This window comes from Ursus maritimus, unplaced genomic scaffold (genome assembly GCF_017311325.1).
Source record: "Ursus maritimus isolate PB19 unplaced genomic scaffold, ASM1731132v1 scaffold_5, whole genome shotgun sequence".
Classification (NCBI taxonomy): domain Eukaryota; kingdom Metazoa; phylum Chordata; class Mammalia; order Carnivora; family Ursidae; genus Ursus; species Ursus maritimus.
The window spans coordinates 39001372-39017688 of record NW_024426663.1 but is presented as its reverse complement, the minus strand read 5'-3'; the positions used below and the strand labels follow the sequence as shown (position 1 = coordinate 39017688).

The window sequence follows — 16317 nt, the reverse complement described above, 5'->3', positions numbered from 1 at the left end:
GATTTTTTCCAGAATGTGTGGCTGTCAAAATGAAGTGAAGTCATCACACCTCAAGATTATTTGTCATCTGCTGCTAACATCTATTGCATAAAAGTCCAGTTCAGTAGAGAGAAAATCTTTGCTAAATCCTAGATTTACTAAACTATTTATACCATGAGATAAATTCCTGTGATACCATTTAAAATAAAATCCCTAAAATAAAGTCTTGGATATAAATTACTCTCCTTACTGTAGTGGATGAAAGGAAAGTTTTAACAGAAGAAAATTTCCGTGAAGACTGGGGAAATTCACAAATCCATCTAAACCTAAGCTGTTCACGTGCCCCTCCCCATTATTTTTATTTCTTGTTATCACGCTTATGAATCCCCAGTCCTACTTTAGGTGCTAATACAGTGAGCGAAAACTTCTCTTCTGAGACCCCATCTTCTACTTCCTGATGTCTCAATCTCAGGAAAGAAGTTAGTCATGAATTTTGTCAAGTTACTATACTCAAATAAGAACATAGAGGAAGGAAACACAGGAATCCTTAAAGAAATACACTAAGTGTTTGATTCCATTTGGATATAGCCTTTTGTCTGTTTTCTGTGTATGTCTGTATCACAATCGAAGTTCAAGTCTATCAGACTAACCTGATTATCTTGCAGATTGATCATGGGTAGAAATTATGTCTAATTTCTTCATTTGAAAGAATCACTCTTTGCTATCTTTAATGCCAATAATATGTATAAGGCCAATGATATGTATAGTGACTATTGGTATATATAGATTAGAAAGCCCTATGTTGCCTTTCTCAATAACTACACTTAACAAGTGGCATTTTATATCAAGAGTAAAGACATACTATCTAATGTCCTTGAAGTGAGACAGAGTTTATTACAAACCTATTGCTTTTGGTAGAAATATTTAGAAGCCTCAGCCTTTTTTGTTTTAATTGTTACACTGTGCCTAACAGGAAGTGAATGTGGGATTCCATCTAGGAGGTGCAAAGGGATTCAGTGTTCAAGGAACTTGGGAAAGAAATGCAGTTGTGATAAATCCCAGAGAAGAAGGGAGGTAAAACAATCAGAAACACAAAGGGGAAAGGTGGTAGAATAAAAACTGTAGAAAAACAATGATTCAGAAGGGAAAACAGATATACAACAGGAAATGTTATGCCCAGAGCTAAAAAGTAGCATTTTTGTCAACTTTGTGTCCAAGACTCTATGATGGGGTTATATTCAGGACCCCTCTAAGGTGAAACTCAAATTGATGACAGGTGATAATCACAGAAGATAGACTGGAGAAGGAAACAAGGAGTTCAGTTTAGTCTGTGACACCCATGAAATTCAGGTTCTTCCAAAGTTTCAGGAAAGAAGGAGTCTGAAACTACTGGCTCAAAGTTGAGTTTTGAGGATTTGAGATGGATTTTATATACTCAGGGGTTGGTAACCCTTTGCTACTTACTTTTATGTTATCTGAGAGTTGATTTTGTTGGGAGCAGTTCTGTAAGACTTAGCGGGAAACTATATTCTTAGAGCCTTGATAAGGTAAGGCCAACTCTGTACAATGTTCTAGGACAGAATCTGAAACATTTCCTCCCTGAAATAATGAATACAATTTAACCTTCTTTCTAAAAAAAAAAAAAATGATGGTATTATAACTGAAGGAAATCCCTTTAGCTTCCTACCATGTGGGTTTCATTAGGAAAAGATGTGATTCTCCTTGGTGGAATTTAGTCCCTGACATTGCTAGTTATATATTGGCTTTCATGTCAAGATGGTGGGAAAGCTGGTGGGGAGACTGTAGCATTCACCCTAAAATCTGAAGCAGGGTTAAGAAAAACAAAGGCTCCCGGGGAATGTAGGCACAAAGACTGGGTTTCTTGAGCACCCATCATTTGCCAGCACGATCTAGTTAACGCATAGAATAATCCTCCGAGGGAGAGATTGTTATCCTTATTTTTACAAATGGGGCTCAAAAAGGTTAAGGAACTTGCCCAAAGTTACACAACTAAAAAGTGGTATGACTTTGATTTGGCCCCACGTTGCATGCTTCTGAAATCCATGATCTTCCCTCTACATAATGCTGCCATTTTAAAAAGTATTATGTAAAAAAGGAATGAAATCTGAAAACACACTAACATATGGATGAATCACAAGGAGAGTATGCTAAATCAAAGACACCAGTCACAAAATGCCACACAGTCTACGATTCCTTTTACATGAAATGCTCAGAAAAAGCACATCTATGCACATCAGAAAGTCGATTAGTGGTTGCCTCGATCTGGGAGTGGGAACAGGGAGTCACTGCAAATGAGCTTGAGGTCACTTTTTGGGGGGATGGGAGTGTTCCAAAAGTGACTGTTCAACTATATAGTTACTAAAAATCATTGAACTGCACGTTCAAAACGAAGTTATGATGTGTAAAATATAACTCAAGAAGTGCCCTGTAGAAAGGTATAATCACTATCACCACGAATAACACTTGGCCTTACTCTTTCCCACATACACAGCTTTTAGTGAAATGGGTAGGAGCTCTAGGGATGGGGAAACAGAACACTTGGCTCTCCGTGCATCCATCAAGATGCCGGCCTGACAGCTATCACCGAAATTCCAGTGCTTTGCTCTGAGTAGGAACATAGGTGGGGCAAAGGCAAGACTTGAAGGAATCAATGAAATGACTTATTTCTTAACCAGCACAGACCATTCCTCTCCTGTTTATCACCTGGCCTTGGGGCCAGAGGAGAGAGACTGGGTTGAAGGTAGACAGGGTCAAAAGAGAATGAAGCAAGATAAATAAAAAAGAGAAAAGCCAATGAGCTGGGATTAAGCCACAGATGCTTAGACCCTCTTCATCCCTAAATGACGCCCTCAAGGAACGGTGACCACAAGAGAAAAAAACTCAGACTGTGTTTCTCACTGGCTGGCCCTGGGTAAGATGGCCGTCATCACAGATGTCATCATGACACCTTCTCGAACTGTGCCTGGATCAGCCAAAGTTGCAGCACAACCTTTTCTTTCGAAGGCAACTGTTGTCTTCTGAACAGAGCCAGCCAGGTGAATCCCCCCTCTCTCCTGCCTGGTTTGAGTGACCACGGTTACTGTCCCTGAACCTCACGTTGGTATTAAAGCTAAGAGGGGCCTCAGGGATCACTTGCTAGAATTGTCCCCAAACTTGTTTTAGCAGCAGAATCTTCCTTCCATCTAAATGTGGAAAGTCAGACTTAAAAAGCAGGTGGAAAGTGGCATTGCTGTGCCCTGCTTAGTGTGTCTGTGTGTGTGTGTGTGTGTGTGTACACATCAGGGGTAGGTGGCTACCAGGAGCCGTGACCTTGGACTTCCTTCCCAAAATAACTCCTGAGATACCTTTGAAGAATCCCTAGGGCTTCAGGGCCCAGAGTCTACTGATAGAGCACAGTTTCCTTGTTTTGTGTATTTGAGGAGATATAGAGGATTTCAAGCGACTTTAGAGACAACTTGGGCAAGTGTATGTGAACGCTTAGCATTGAGGCAGACCTGGGCGGGGAACCATCTTCTGTGACCTTGATGGAACTACTTCACTGAGTCTCAGTTCCCTCCTCTGTAAGCTAGTGGTCATGCTCCCCACGGGGTAGTTGAGACGATCTGTGGGGCCAAGTACATGACTCCCAGCCTCGAGAGGATACTCTGCCAGTCCGAGGCTGCTCTAAGACTGGAACCCATGCCAATCGCTCCCTGGTCTGGCGCCAGTTCGATCAAACACAGCATGTCCTGAGAATGAAGAGAAAAGAGCCCAGCGCGCACAGGCCAAGAACCACCCAGAGGAGCCGGTATCCTCCCGCAGACGCCGGGAGGTGATGCTGTGGCTGGTGGGCAGGGGGTTGGGATTCCTCTTCCTCCACGGCTGCTATGGTGCCTGGGCTGCCCTGCATCGCCTTCACACCACTACCTTCTGGCGGTGGCTGCTGACAAAGCGAACGTGAGGTTTAAGCATGAAAATGTGAGAGGCAGTATCCAGTGATGAGCAAGAGCTCGGACTCTAAATCAGATTAGACTGGGATAAAATCCTGGCTTTACCACTTGCTAGGAATCCATGTGCACTGATAGGCATACTGCTTCGCAGCGTGCTAAAGGTCAGACAGGCACTCTGGTCCAAGTACACAGACTTTGCCTGGTTCAAATCTCAGCCCTGCCTTTCTGCGAATAGCGTAACCTTGGATAAAGGCAGATATTCTCCCTCCCTGCCTCAGTCTTCTCATCAGAAAAATGGGGTTAACAGCTAATGAGACTGAATCATATGGTATTGTAAGGACAGAGTAACTGAACATACATGAAGCACCCAGAAGACTGACTAGCACACAGTTCCACTATTAGAAATTCAGATTAGCGTTCGTAATAGTTATTCATAAGACATGCAAAATTCAGGACATCATGATACACTTATATGAAAAACAAATTTATCCATCAAATATTTTTCAAATACATACTTTGGTTGAAATAAATTTTTGTTTATCTTAGTTCCTTATATTATGTTTGGAGGAATTTTCTAGGTTGAGGCTTCCAAGATGGCTATCAAAAGGCTTTTCTTTCCTTCTTTTTTTTTTTTTTTTTTTTTGGAGGCATGAGTGGGGGAGAGGGGCAGGGGGAAAGAGAATCTCAAGTGGGCTCCACGCCCAGCGCAGAGCCCGACATGGGGCTCGATCCCACAACCCTAAGATCATGACCTGAGCCAAAACCAAGAGTCAGATGCCCAACTGACTGAGCCACCCAGGCGCCCCAAGGCTTCTTCATTAATACCTTAAAAATATGGATATGTGAGGGTTCAAAAGTAGTTTAGAAAGATTTTCTTTGTACAAGTCAAACTCCATTCCTCATAAATTACGTTCTATTTATAAAGTTTTTGGGCCTTGCGTTGGTACCGGCTGTGTGACATTGGAAAAGTCCGTTAAATTCTCTGTACACCTCAGTGAAAGGGCTGAACGGAATGACCTGAGTCTTTGGCTCTGTAATTCCAGTGTTCTACGTTAATTCAGGGGGAACCACACAGACTTCATTTACAGAACTAATCTATAAAAAATAAAATAAAGAGAAGCATCATGCATGAAGTTTGATGACGGAATTCCAGAGATAATTTGTTGAGATGTGAACACACTATGATCACAAGAAGAATCTTAATTTCCTAATGGGTTCTGGAAACAATATAATGTATATCATAGAGATTCATACCCAGAGATTTCAGATTTTTCCCTCTAGCAATTAGTTTCCTGACCAACCATGCCTCGTTCACTCTTCTTTCTGCTTCCATCTCTCCTCCTGTTTTTTCTTTTTTTTTTCTTTTTGGTCTGTTTTAGTTTTGACTCCTATTTGACTTTTCTGCCCCATTTTTTCCAGTCCCACTTTTAGCTGGTTCTTATTTGTTCCTTGTTCTGTTTGCCAGGAAGTCAGGAGAGCAGGGAGAGGGAGAATTCAGATTCGCAGCTCACTCAGTAATGCTTCCTTTCCACACTGGGGCTGAGACAGCAGCCAGGACGTGGGGTGGGAGAGTATGGAAGTGCTTGGTGAGCCTGGAGGCAGCCCTCACAGCTTTCTTAATCCACATGACGGAGGAGGCCTCATTAGTACAAGAGGCCCGGTTGGCAGGCCTGCCACATCACCCACTCTGTCCTGTATGTTTCCTTTCTATTACAGGTGTTTTTGCTTTAAAACTGTTAGCTCTCACTGGTCAAATAATGAAAGGGGAGTTATATATGCTATCCATCAAAGGGAAGGACGGGAGAACAATTCTGTATCAGTGCGCTGGGGCTACCGTAACAAAGTACCCCACAGTGGGTGGCTTAAACATCACAAAGTTCTTGTCTCACAGAAGGACGCTACATATCCCAAGATCAAGGTGTGGGGAGGGTTGGTTCCTTCTGAGGGTTAGGAGGAAGAGTCTGTTTCTCTCTTCTAGCTTCTGGTGGTTTGCTGACAATCCTGGTTGTTCCTTGACTTGTTGAAGCATCTCTGACTTCATCTTCATACATCCTTCTCCCTGTGTATGTGTGGGGGTCCAGATTTTTGTCTCTTTATAAGGAAACCAGTCATACTGGATGAGGGGGCCTAACCTAGTCCAGTACGACCTCATGCTAACAGAACTAATTATATCTGCAACAACGTATTTCCAACTAAGATCTCATTCTGAGGGACTGAGACTTGGGACTTCAGCATATGAATTTGGGGCTGAGGAGACATAAGTCAACCCAGAACAAACTCCCTTGACCCATCTGTAGGAGAATGAACGCTGCGGGTTGTTTGGGCCCAGTGGGAATGGGGGTAGAGCTCAGCCCAGCACTTTGTACATTCTGTCAACACTTCCACACAGAGACTGGGACTGCCCAGTGCCCCGTGCTTTATCATTTGCAGGACTTTATTTTAGCTCATATAAGGGGTGGGGTTTGTGACCAAGGACTAGATGGCTTTCTGTATGAAATGAATGTGATCACAAAGGTACTGAATCCCCAACGTGGTCAGCGCTTGGCTCTAATCAATTTAACTACTAGTGTGTAAACATGGAACATAAAGGTGGAACAAAAATCCAGCTGCAGGAGAGAATATTTGGGGGGGGGGAGAATAGGAGAGCCATGTGACAGTCCCGTACGCGGTGCTCACTTCTCTCATCCACATGGCTAGAACTGGGTAGGTGCTGGTGGTCCCTCAGGGGTACTAATACTATTGCTTAAGAACCATAAGCAACCGACACAGTACTGACTCAGACCAAATTAAAGAACAATGCTATTATTAGCCACAAAATGACAGGTGATATGCGATCTAGACAAGGGCTTTCCCGTTGCCTGTTGAATTTAGCTTTTTATGCTTTGAATAGATCTGACCTTCACCCTGCTAGAGCCTTCTTAACAAATGCTCCAGTCAGAGAGAAAATTAAACTAAAATGAACTTTAGGAAAATTTATCGGCATTTTATTATTTAGATGGTGAAGTACAAGAGAGCGAGGCTATGTTTCGTTCAAGCTTGCACCCCGAGTGGCAAGTCAGTGAGGACACGTCCGTTTTGTGCGTTCACCACCTTTATTTGGTCCTGTAAAACCTATTCTGACAGAGACTTCAGTAAGAACTGCTCAGGTGGGTTAGCTCACATGTTATGACTTGTCTATTGCTTTGGACCATTATTTCTTTCTGATTTGTAACAGGAAAACCAGTATGTTGTTTTCAAACAACAGAAGACTTAAAAAGACAAAAAAAAAAAGACGACTTAAAAAGCACATCTAAGGTGCACCTGGGTGGCTCAGTTGGTTAAGCGTCTGCCTTTGGCTCAGCTCATGATCTCAGGGTGCTGGGATCGAGCCCCACGTCAGGCTCCCTGCTCAGTGGGGTGTCTGCTTCTCCCTCTGCCCTTCCCTCCTTCATTCTCTCTCTCTCAAATAAATAAATAAATTCGTTAAAAAAATTTAAAAAAACACAACTAAGCAATTTCTGAGGCATAGGTGTTCGTTATTACAGGGGATCAGCGGGCAGGGTGCATTTTAAGATAACTCAAATTATGTTTAAAATTATTTGATAAAATATCACCCCGTAACATCTGTCTGCTCAGTGGGTATTGAATAGTGAACTAATGATTTTCCACTAGGATCACCTTTAAAAGGCGTTCTTTAAATTTTCAGCGCTTGAAAGTTTAATCGCGTCTCTTCTAAAAGGATATCCACATAAAGCACAGCTCGAGAGCAGTAACTATATTCATTTATTTCCTCTGCTCTACAAGACAGGACTTTTAAAAAGCCACAGGAAGAACATTTAACTGCTTGTCTATAGACATATATGCACATATGTATATTGCTTGTCTCTATATATGTATTTATATATAAACAAATACTAAAATTTGTGAAATAGACTCTTGTTAGCATAAAGTGTCTGAGCCTTTAAACGGAAGAGCTGATTTAGCAAAGAAAGCTTCCCCCGTCAGGTTAACAAAAACCAACTTAACATTTGCAGCTGTAAGGAAACTAATCCTCTACACCGATTTCACTGAGCAGCGCAAAAGGGGAAAAATGGACGAACCCAGAAATCGAACCCCTAGTGTATACTCTAGTCACTAAGAATAAGTCAGTCAGTAAACAATAAATCCCCTCACCCCGACTCTGTCAGTCAGCAAACTCTACGAGGTCTTATCTTCTTCAGTGTGCACTCTTTCTCCTTTCCTCCCCATGTCTGAGGTCACCGCCTTGCTCACAGATGGTCCCCCCAGGCCATCAAGCACTGCACTATCTCCCAGTTGGTCTCCGCACCGTCAGTCTCTCACCTCTTCTTTTCAATTTATTCACTAGTTCTAGAACTAATCCTCCTGTAATTTTCCTCTGATCTTGCCACTTCTTGGCCTTTAAACTTCAAGCCATTGCCCATTACCTAAAGCAGTGTTTCTTCAGACATGGTGCTCCCTGGATTGGCTGTCTCACAATCACGTGACGTGCCCTCACATCGAAAAATGCAAAATCTCTGGAGAGTGAGGGGTGGAAATTCCAGTGTTTAACAAGTACCACCCCATCCCTCCAGAGGATTCTTGAACACGCTCAATATGAGGCCTGTCGGCCTAAAGCAGTGATTCTCGACTTGGGCAACACACCAGAATCACCTGGGAAGCTTTAAAAAAATTGCTGATGCATGAAGTCCATCCCTAGAGTTTTTGATTTAAACTATCTGGGATGCAGCCTGGGCATTGAGATTTTTTTTTAAAGCTTCCCAAGTGGGCATCTGTATCAAAGTGGCTTATACGGGGCTACATTTAACAAAAAATTCAAAGAAGCAGTTGCTTAATGACACCAGTGTTTCTTCCCTCAAGAAGAGGAGCCCCAGAATGAGAATTCAGCACTGGCGCAGTGGCTCCCTGACATCGTTGCTCTGTTGCCCATTCTTAGCATATCCTTTCCACCCTCAACCTGACTTGATGATGCAAGATTATGACGGGAGCTCCAGCCAGCAGTCCAAATTCCAGACTAGGGGAAAGGATGAAGGGGGAAAAGGCCACACTTCCCAGCTGGGTCGGCCCTTTTTAAGTAAACCCAAACCAAACTTCTTCCAGAACTGCATCACGTGGTCACACCTAACTAGAGAGGAGACTGGGAAGGGTAGTCTTCTCTGACTGACACCTTAACTAGAAAGGAAAGGGAGAGAATGGGTACCGGACAATAACGGACTCTGTCGGCCGCAGCACCCAGCCTGTATTCCTGGGCTCTTCTCTTACCATCTGACTTGTCAACTCTTCGGTTACTCAGACTGATCAACTTCTCGTTCCCTAAAAGTATATAACGGATGCTCCCATCCTATTAGTCTACATCTGTGGGTTCTCTCTATAAAAGTCTACCCTTCAGCCATTGTTTTTAAAGATTTATTTATTTATTTATTTGACACAGAGACAGAGAGAGAGACAGCAAGGGAGAGGGAGAAGCAGGCTCCCAGCTGAGCCGGGAGCCCAATGTAGGGCTCAACCCCAGGACCCTGGGATCATGACCTGAGAAGAAGGCAGACGCTTAACCAATGGAGCCACCCAGGCGCCCCAACCCTTCAGCCATTAAAAGAGATCATTTACTCTCCTGAATGTCAAGGTCTTATGTGTTGTCTCCTCATAGCCCACCATACCCCTCACACAGAAATCCAATAGAGAAGGAAGAGCCCCAAAGGGATTAACAAGCCTCCACCGCTTTCAGTGGATCTAGGGAAAAGATAAGAGGTGCAGGAACCGCGTGGAAAGGCAGGAAGTTAGACAAGGTACTTTGAAAGGGGTTGAGTATAATCTCCAGACAGGATGTGAAGTGGGATAGGGCCTGCAGGAGTATAAGCAGTGGCACTCAAGAAATCAATTCAAAAATATCTACCTGAGATTGAGTGAGACTCTTTTTGGAACAATTTTAAAACTTCCTTTAATAAATCAAGGGAAGAATTTCATCAAGGAGTTAAAATCTAATGAGCTATTAAGAATAAAAGGCAGAGAGGCAGTGCTTTCTGGATATAAGGATAAGCTGCAAGACAACCATGATCAAAATTACAATAAGGTCATTAAGAAAAACTGAACTGGAAACTCGTCTCATATCAACTATGTTAGCTACAGCAGCTGGGTCCTAAAATGCATTTAACCTATTGTTTCCTAAATTATAAACCTATGCAACATAGGACAGTGTATTCTATGGGGAAATATATTCTTTTTGCAACTCTGGAAGTTTCCTCCCTGTCTGGGAAACTATTTATAGAGCACCCACCATATGCCACGTGCTTTTCTAGGTGGTGGAGATACAGCAGTTCTGAACAAAATAAAGAAGGTTCCTGCATTCTTAGCGAGGATGACCAAGAAGTGCTATGGGTCTGAATGTTTATGTTCCGGCACAATTCCTATGTTGAAAACCTAATGCCCAAAGTTATAGTATTGGCAGGGAGGGCCTTCGGGTGGCGCTCAAGCCATGAGAGGGAAGCCTCCATGAATGGGATTAGGGCACTTATAAAAGGGGCTCCAAAAAGATCCCTCACTCTGAGGACACAGCAAGAAAGCACCAGCTATGAACCACGCAGAGAGCCCTCACCAAACATGACCAGGTGGTGCCTTGGTCTTGGCCCAACTTCCAGACCGATGAGCAATACATTTCTGTTGTTGCAAGCCACCCAGTCAGTCCATGGTGTTTTCTTATAGCAGCCTGAATGCAGTGACAAAAAACTAACAGGCAAAAGAGAGTGCAATTCAGAGGGTGATAAATGCAGTGAAGAAAACAGAATATGATTAAAGAATGATGGATGACTGTGGGTAGTTATTTTAAGATGGGGTTTTCAGAGAGGGCCCCCCCCAGAAGGTGACATTCTAACCTAGTATCTGACCTTGAGAAGGTGCCAGTCAGGTGATGATCTGTGAGAAAAGAACTTCAGCCAGAGGGAAGAGCAAATGTAAAGGTCCAAAGATAAACTGACCTAGTCCTGTATAAGTAAAAAAAAAAAAAAAAAAAATGAAAGAAAGAAAACTATCAGTTTGGAATTGTCTTTGGCTGCAAGTAACAAAGATTGGATTTCAGTGACTTAAACACGGAAGAGTTTATTTTCTCACGTCATTAAAAACTCAAGGGTAGGGGGGTGCCTGGGTGGCACAGCAGTTGGGCGTCTGCCTTCGGCTCAGGGCGTGATCCTGGCATTATGGGATCGAGCCCCACATCAGACTCCTCTGCTGGGAGCCTGCCTTCTTCCTCTCCCACTCCCCCGCTTGTGTTCCCTCTCTGGCTGGCTGTCTCTCTGTCAAATAAATAAATAAAATCTTAAAAAAAAACAAAAAAACTCAAGGGTAGGGGACAGTAAGCATCCGTTCATGATTCAAAGATATCAGGTATGAGATGTGAGAGGTCCCAAGGTCCCAAGACTGCTGCTCCAGCTCTAGAAATTGTGTCTATGTTCCCAGCAGGGAGCAAAAGGCAAGGACATAAGATAATTAAGTACATCCCTTTCTGAAGGACTTTCTCAGAAGCCTCACACAGAACTTCTATGAACAGGTCATTGGCCAGGACCAGGTCATGTGGATCTCCCGACCACAAGTTTCATGATCTGACTCACACAACATCCCTCACCATACTAACTGGCCAGTGAGGACAAAAATTTCCCATCTGTAAGCCAAAGTGACACTTCCTGAGGCCCAGGATGGGATCTTTAGCAAGACTGGGGATGGGTAGGGAGCCTGGACGTGAGACGTGGGGAAAGGGCTGCTACAGTGGGGAGAAAGAATGAGAGGCGATTCCTCGACATCTACCCACTCCTTTCTGCCCATTTTCTTCTTGGTTTGTTTGTTCACTCATTTATCTGTGAAATACTGAACACCTACTCTGGACCAGGCACTGTGCTATGTTCTGGGAATGTAAAGATAAATACAACACAGCCTCCGCCTTTGTGGAACGTAGGGCCTAGCACCTGGGCAGACACACACATGTAGACCACTGACTGCAGAACGGGGTCATCAGCGCCGCGATAGAAATATGCGGGTGATACGGGACAGGCATAAAGGAGGCAGCGATCAGCCCTGCTCAGGGGGCCGCAGCCAGGAAACAAGACTTCAAAAAGGGGGTGGTGGCACTTGGACCAAACTCTGAAGAACAAGTGGCAATGGCCTTTCTCTTTGTGGGGCCGCAGGCTTCCTGCCACGCATCAATATTTCTGTCTTGAACCAAGGGAAAGTAGAAATAGCAATGTTGGGGCGCCTGGGTGGCACAGCAGTTAAGCATCTGCCTTCGGCTCAGGGCGTGATCCCGGCGTTATGGGATCGAGCCCCACATCAGGCTCCTCTGCTATGAGCCTGCTTCTCCCTCTCCCACTCCCCCTGCTTGTGTTCCCTCTCTCACTGGCTGTCTCTATCTCTGTCAAATAAATAAATAAAATGTTTAAAAAAAAAAAAAAGAAAGAAAGAAATAGCAATGCTGATGTGGTGAGAACCAACTATGTGCTGTCCCCTTTCATGAGTTCATCTGAAATGGTATTTACTCAGTCCAGTGAGAGGTTTTCAAGTCTGATATTTTGACTAAGAAATGCATCTACCTCAAAGTAGCAGATATTAGACTATAGGCATCTAATCATAGAGCCAACTATGTAGGTAGGTGGGAGCTGGGGTTACCCTGTAGTTTGATCACGTGAGGACTGTGGTCTTTGGGATTCTTTGTTTTCGTTGTTCAGATTTTTTAAAGATTTATTTATTTGAGAGAGAGAGAGAAAGCCCTCGAGCACACATGAAGGGGGGAGGGGCAGAGGGAGAGAGAGTTTCAAGGAGACTCCATGCTGAATGCAGAGCCCGATGTGGACTCGATCCCACGATCCTGAACCGAAACCAAGAGTTAGATGCTTAACCGTCTGCGCCACCCAGGCAACCCGGGTCTTTGGGATTCTTTGCACTTTTCCTTCATGCCTCCAACTGTAGTGGTCCCAAGCTGAGCCAGTGAGGCTTTAGGACTCTCTCTTGAATCCAGATGAGACACACCTGGAGGCTTTCCAGAGCACTCAGAATGCTAGATATTTTTCTCATTTTCATTTTGTAGTAAATTTAGGTTGACAAAGTTGAGCTATTTGGTTAATTGTTGGGGCTGGGGTTTGAACACTGGTCTCTGTAGTAGCAGAGTCTTTATTCTTGACACTATACCAGGCTATTCCCCAGACAGCTTTCTTTCTTGGAATGGCCCCAAAATTGGCCTACCTGCTTTCCTTCCCTTTCACTGCCACTAAATACTATTTCCACTCAAAGTCTCCCCCGCCCCCAACACACTTCAGGACAAGGACCTCTTCAGCTGGCACACAGCTGATTTGAAGGCTTTTAAGGTTTACTCAGAGAGTAAGAAGAGGAAAACAAGCAGGAAGGGGGAAAAAAATAACACAATTATGGTCTTTCTGAAGCTGCCAGTAGTGTGAATGGACCTCGGCTCTGCATTCGGGAAGCCTGAGCACTTCTGAGCCCCGACTATTTCAGACTTTCTCCATGTTAGGTCTACTCAGATCCTTCCATCCTTAGGTACCTTCTTTCCTGCTTGCCCGTGCAAGTGCCAAAAATGAGCATGTGCCATCAGACTTTGACCCAGGCCTGGGTAGGCTGAATTCTTGGTTTCAGGAATCAACGTGCTTCTTCCCAGCAAAGGACATGTGAGTAGGAGCAGGACACCCCATGACCACAGTGACACTGGTCATGTAAGCCATCAATGAGTATAAGGGTGAAGAGAGAAACGGAAGTGAAGAATGCTACCAAGTGTGCAGGGACTCAAAGGTCAGAAAACTTCCCCCGACGTGATAGGTACACCCAAGAAAGTGACATTCAAGCTGAAGAAAAATCTGGGAAGAACTCATCAGAACAAGAATGCGAAGAGATCATCAGACCCATCTCAAAACACCACTTCTTCAAATACTCCAATCCTTGGTCAATGAACCCACAAAAGCCCCTATTTGCCAAGCAAACGGAGTTTAAAGTCACCATAGTTATTACCTACATTGCCCTCCTCAACAGAGCTCCAGTTTTTAGCCAGAATGACAGCTTGTTAGAGCTTCAGGCTCTGAATCTTGGACTTTTTGTTCCCATAGTGGGTCTCATTTGGAAGAACTTCCATTTGACATGGAATTCCTATTTCCATTCTTGCAATCTACTTACTGAGCTGAGGAATTGGGGGACGCTGATTTTTTTTTTCCTTTCTCAGATATTCATGATACATCAACAGATCATTTCTGATTTTTCATTTTTCAATATCATTCCTGCCATCTCGTAACTGTGGAAATTCCTATTTATCTTAGAAGAATAAGCCACTCCCCCTCACCTACACGGACAGATTTCTGATGCAGGTTTCTGATATGTCAACTTACTGGGTAGAAAAAGAGTTCCTAAAATTGCTGCTGGTATATAGTAAGCACTTCATGCCTCTTGAACTCTGTATCTCAAACATTTTGGGTTTTATGTCATTATTTTTGTTCAAATGGGTTTTGTTATTTTGGTTTTCTATTACAGTAGCCCATGCCTGTCCGTACTTATGCTACTGAAACAAGCAGCAGGTGGAGTAAGAAATGAATAATGGGAAAGCTAGTCAAGGATAAATCTTAATTTTAAGAGTATTGTTCTTACTGGCACTTCATTAACTTTCATAAAAATCTATTCATTTTGATTTCCTAATAATCCTTATCTGGGTCCTGCTTAAAAACAATGGCTAGTATACAAAGACCTTCCCGATGAGGACCCACTACAGAATTTTCACCCCTCAATGAGCTAGACAAGGCAAATATAAATCATCAGAATCCTATGGTTGTAATTTGGGAATGTGTATTTTAAGTACAGTTGTCCCCTCCATGGAAGAGAGAAATACCCTAGATACTGGTGTGTTAAAGGTCTTCAGAGAAAGAGAACCACTAGGGATACACAGGGTGTGTGTGTGTGTGTGTGTGTGTGTGTGTGTGTGTGTAAAATGGGGAATTGGCTCACCTAGTTTTGGATGCTGAGCAATCCCACAGTTTGCTCTCTGCAAGCTGGAGACTCAAGAAAGCAGGTGGTATCGTTCAGAGTCCAAAGGCCTGAGAACCAGGGGAATCAGTGGTTTAAGTCCCAATCTAAGGGCAGGAGGAGACGGATGTCCCAGCTCCATAGCCAGGCAGAGAGAACTCAATCTCCCTTAACTTTTTGTTCTATTCGGGCCCTCAGGGGATTGGACAAGGCCCACACACATTAGGGAGGGCCATCTGCTTTACTCAGTCTACCAATTCAAACACTCATCTCTTCCAGAAACACCCTCACAGACACACACAGAAATATTTAACCAAGTATCTGGGCATCCTGTGGCTTGATCAAATGAACACATAAAATGAACCATCACACTGGGTCCATTCCCTTGATCACAGCAGATGGCTGAAAGCCCCATAACCCATAATTCTCAGAGCAGAGCTGTGGGGAGATCACCTGTGGACACTGGAGAGGCTTTCTGTATGTGCACAGTGAGGGGAGAGACTGGAGGAATTCCCTACAGTCAGCATGCGGTCAGGAATGAGGACACCGTTCACCTCTCACCAGGGGGTAACCACATGGCAAACAGCGGGTTCTGAAGGAGATTGCTGGATCTTCCCAACTGGGGGACTCCCATGAGCATCTTTCACCAGAAGTCATGTTTCCTTACTATCTGAATTTCGAGCTCAAATGGCTGCATCTGTTTTAGTACTGTACCATCACTGAATAATGAGGAAACTGCTCAGATTATTTTAGGCCATAGCATGTACCATAATGCAAAATCACTCGGCAAATGTTCTCTCCATAAAACAAGCCTTATCAACCGTTTTTTGTATTCATAGATTCAATCTTTTGTTTTCTGAGGATGAAATATGGTTTAAGTTACCAAGTCTGTTCAGACTCAGAGCGCCTTCCCATTATGCTCTGAATTTCAGTATTAGGCTATGGTACAGGCACCACCAGAGATCTGATGTAAAAATGTGAAAGGATTTCAGGTATCTATTTAGGTGTCATCTTTGCGAAAGAAAGGTCATCCCAGTCATTCTGGGACAGTCTTTTCCTCACACTTCAGCATTATAAAAGCATTCTCCAAGTTCAGACAAGGAAATTCTGTAGGACAAGGGGAAGGATGCAGGAAAGGGGAACGATATATCTGGAAAAGAGGTAGGAGAGAAAGTGGGGAAGGAAAAATGAATTTGTTCTTTGGGAAATGGGCTGATTGAGGACCTGGTATGACCAAGAGATACAGGAATGAAGGGAAGAGAAAAATAAAGGGAAATACGCAGTCACGGGGTTAGTGGTCAGAGGAAGTTCAAGCTTTCCAAACCCGGGCCCACCACAGGCCCCAAAGACGATGTGAAGAAGCGAAGTAGGCCAGGTGCGGTGGTGCGGGGAG

General features: G+C 43.8%; 1 protein-coding gene across 1 annotated transcript in view; it reads left to right on the top strand.

Annotated features, from left to right (window-relative positions):
• LOC103663638 (regulator of G protein signaling 7 binding protein) overlaps positions 1 to 16317 on the top strand; it is a 100068-nt gene that overhangs the window by 4333 nt on the left and 79418 nt on the right. The window lies entirely within an intron of this gene.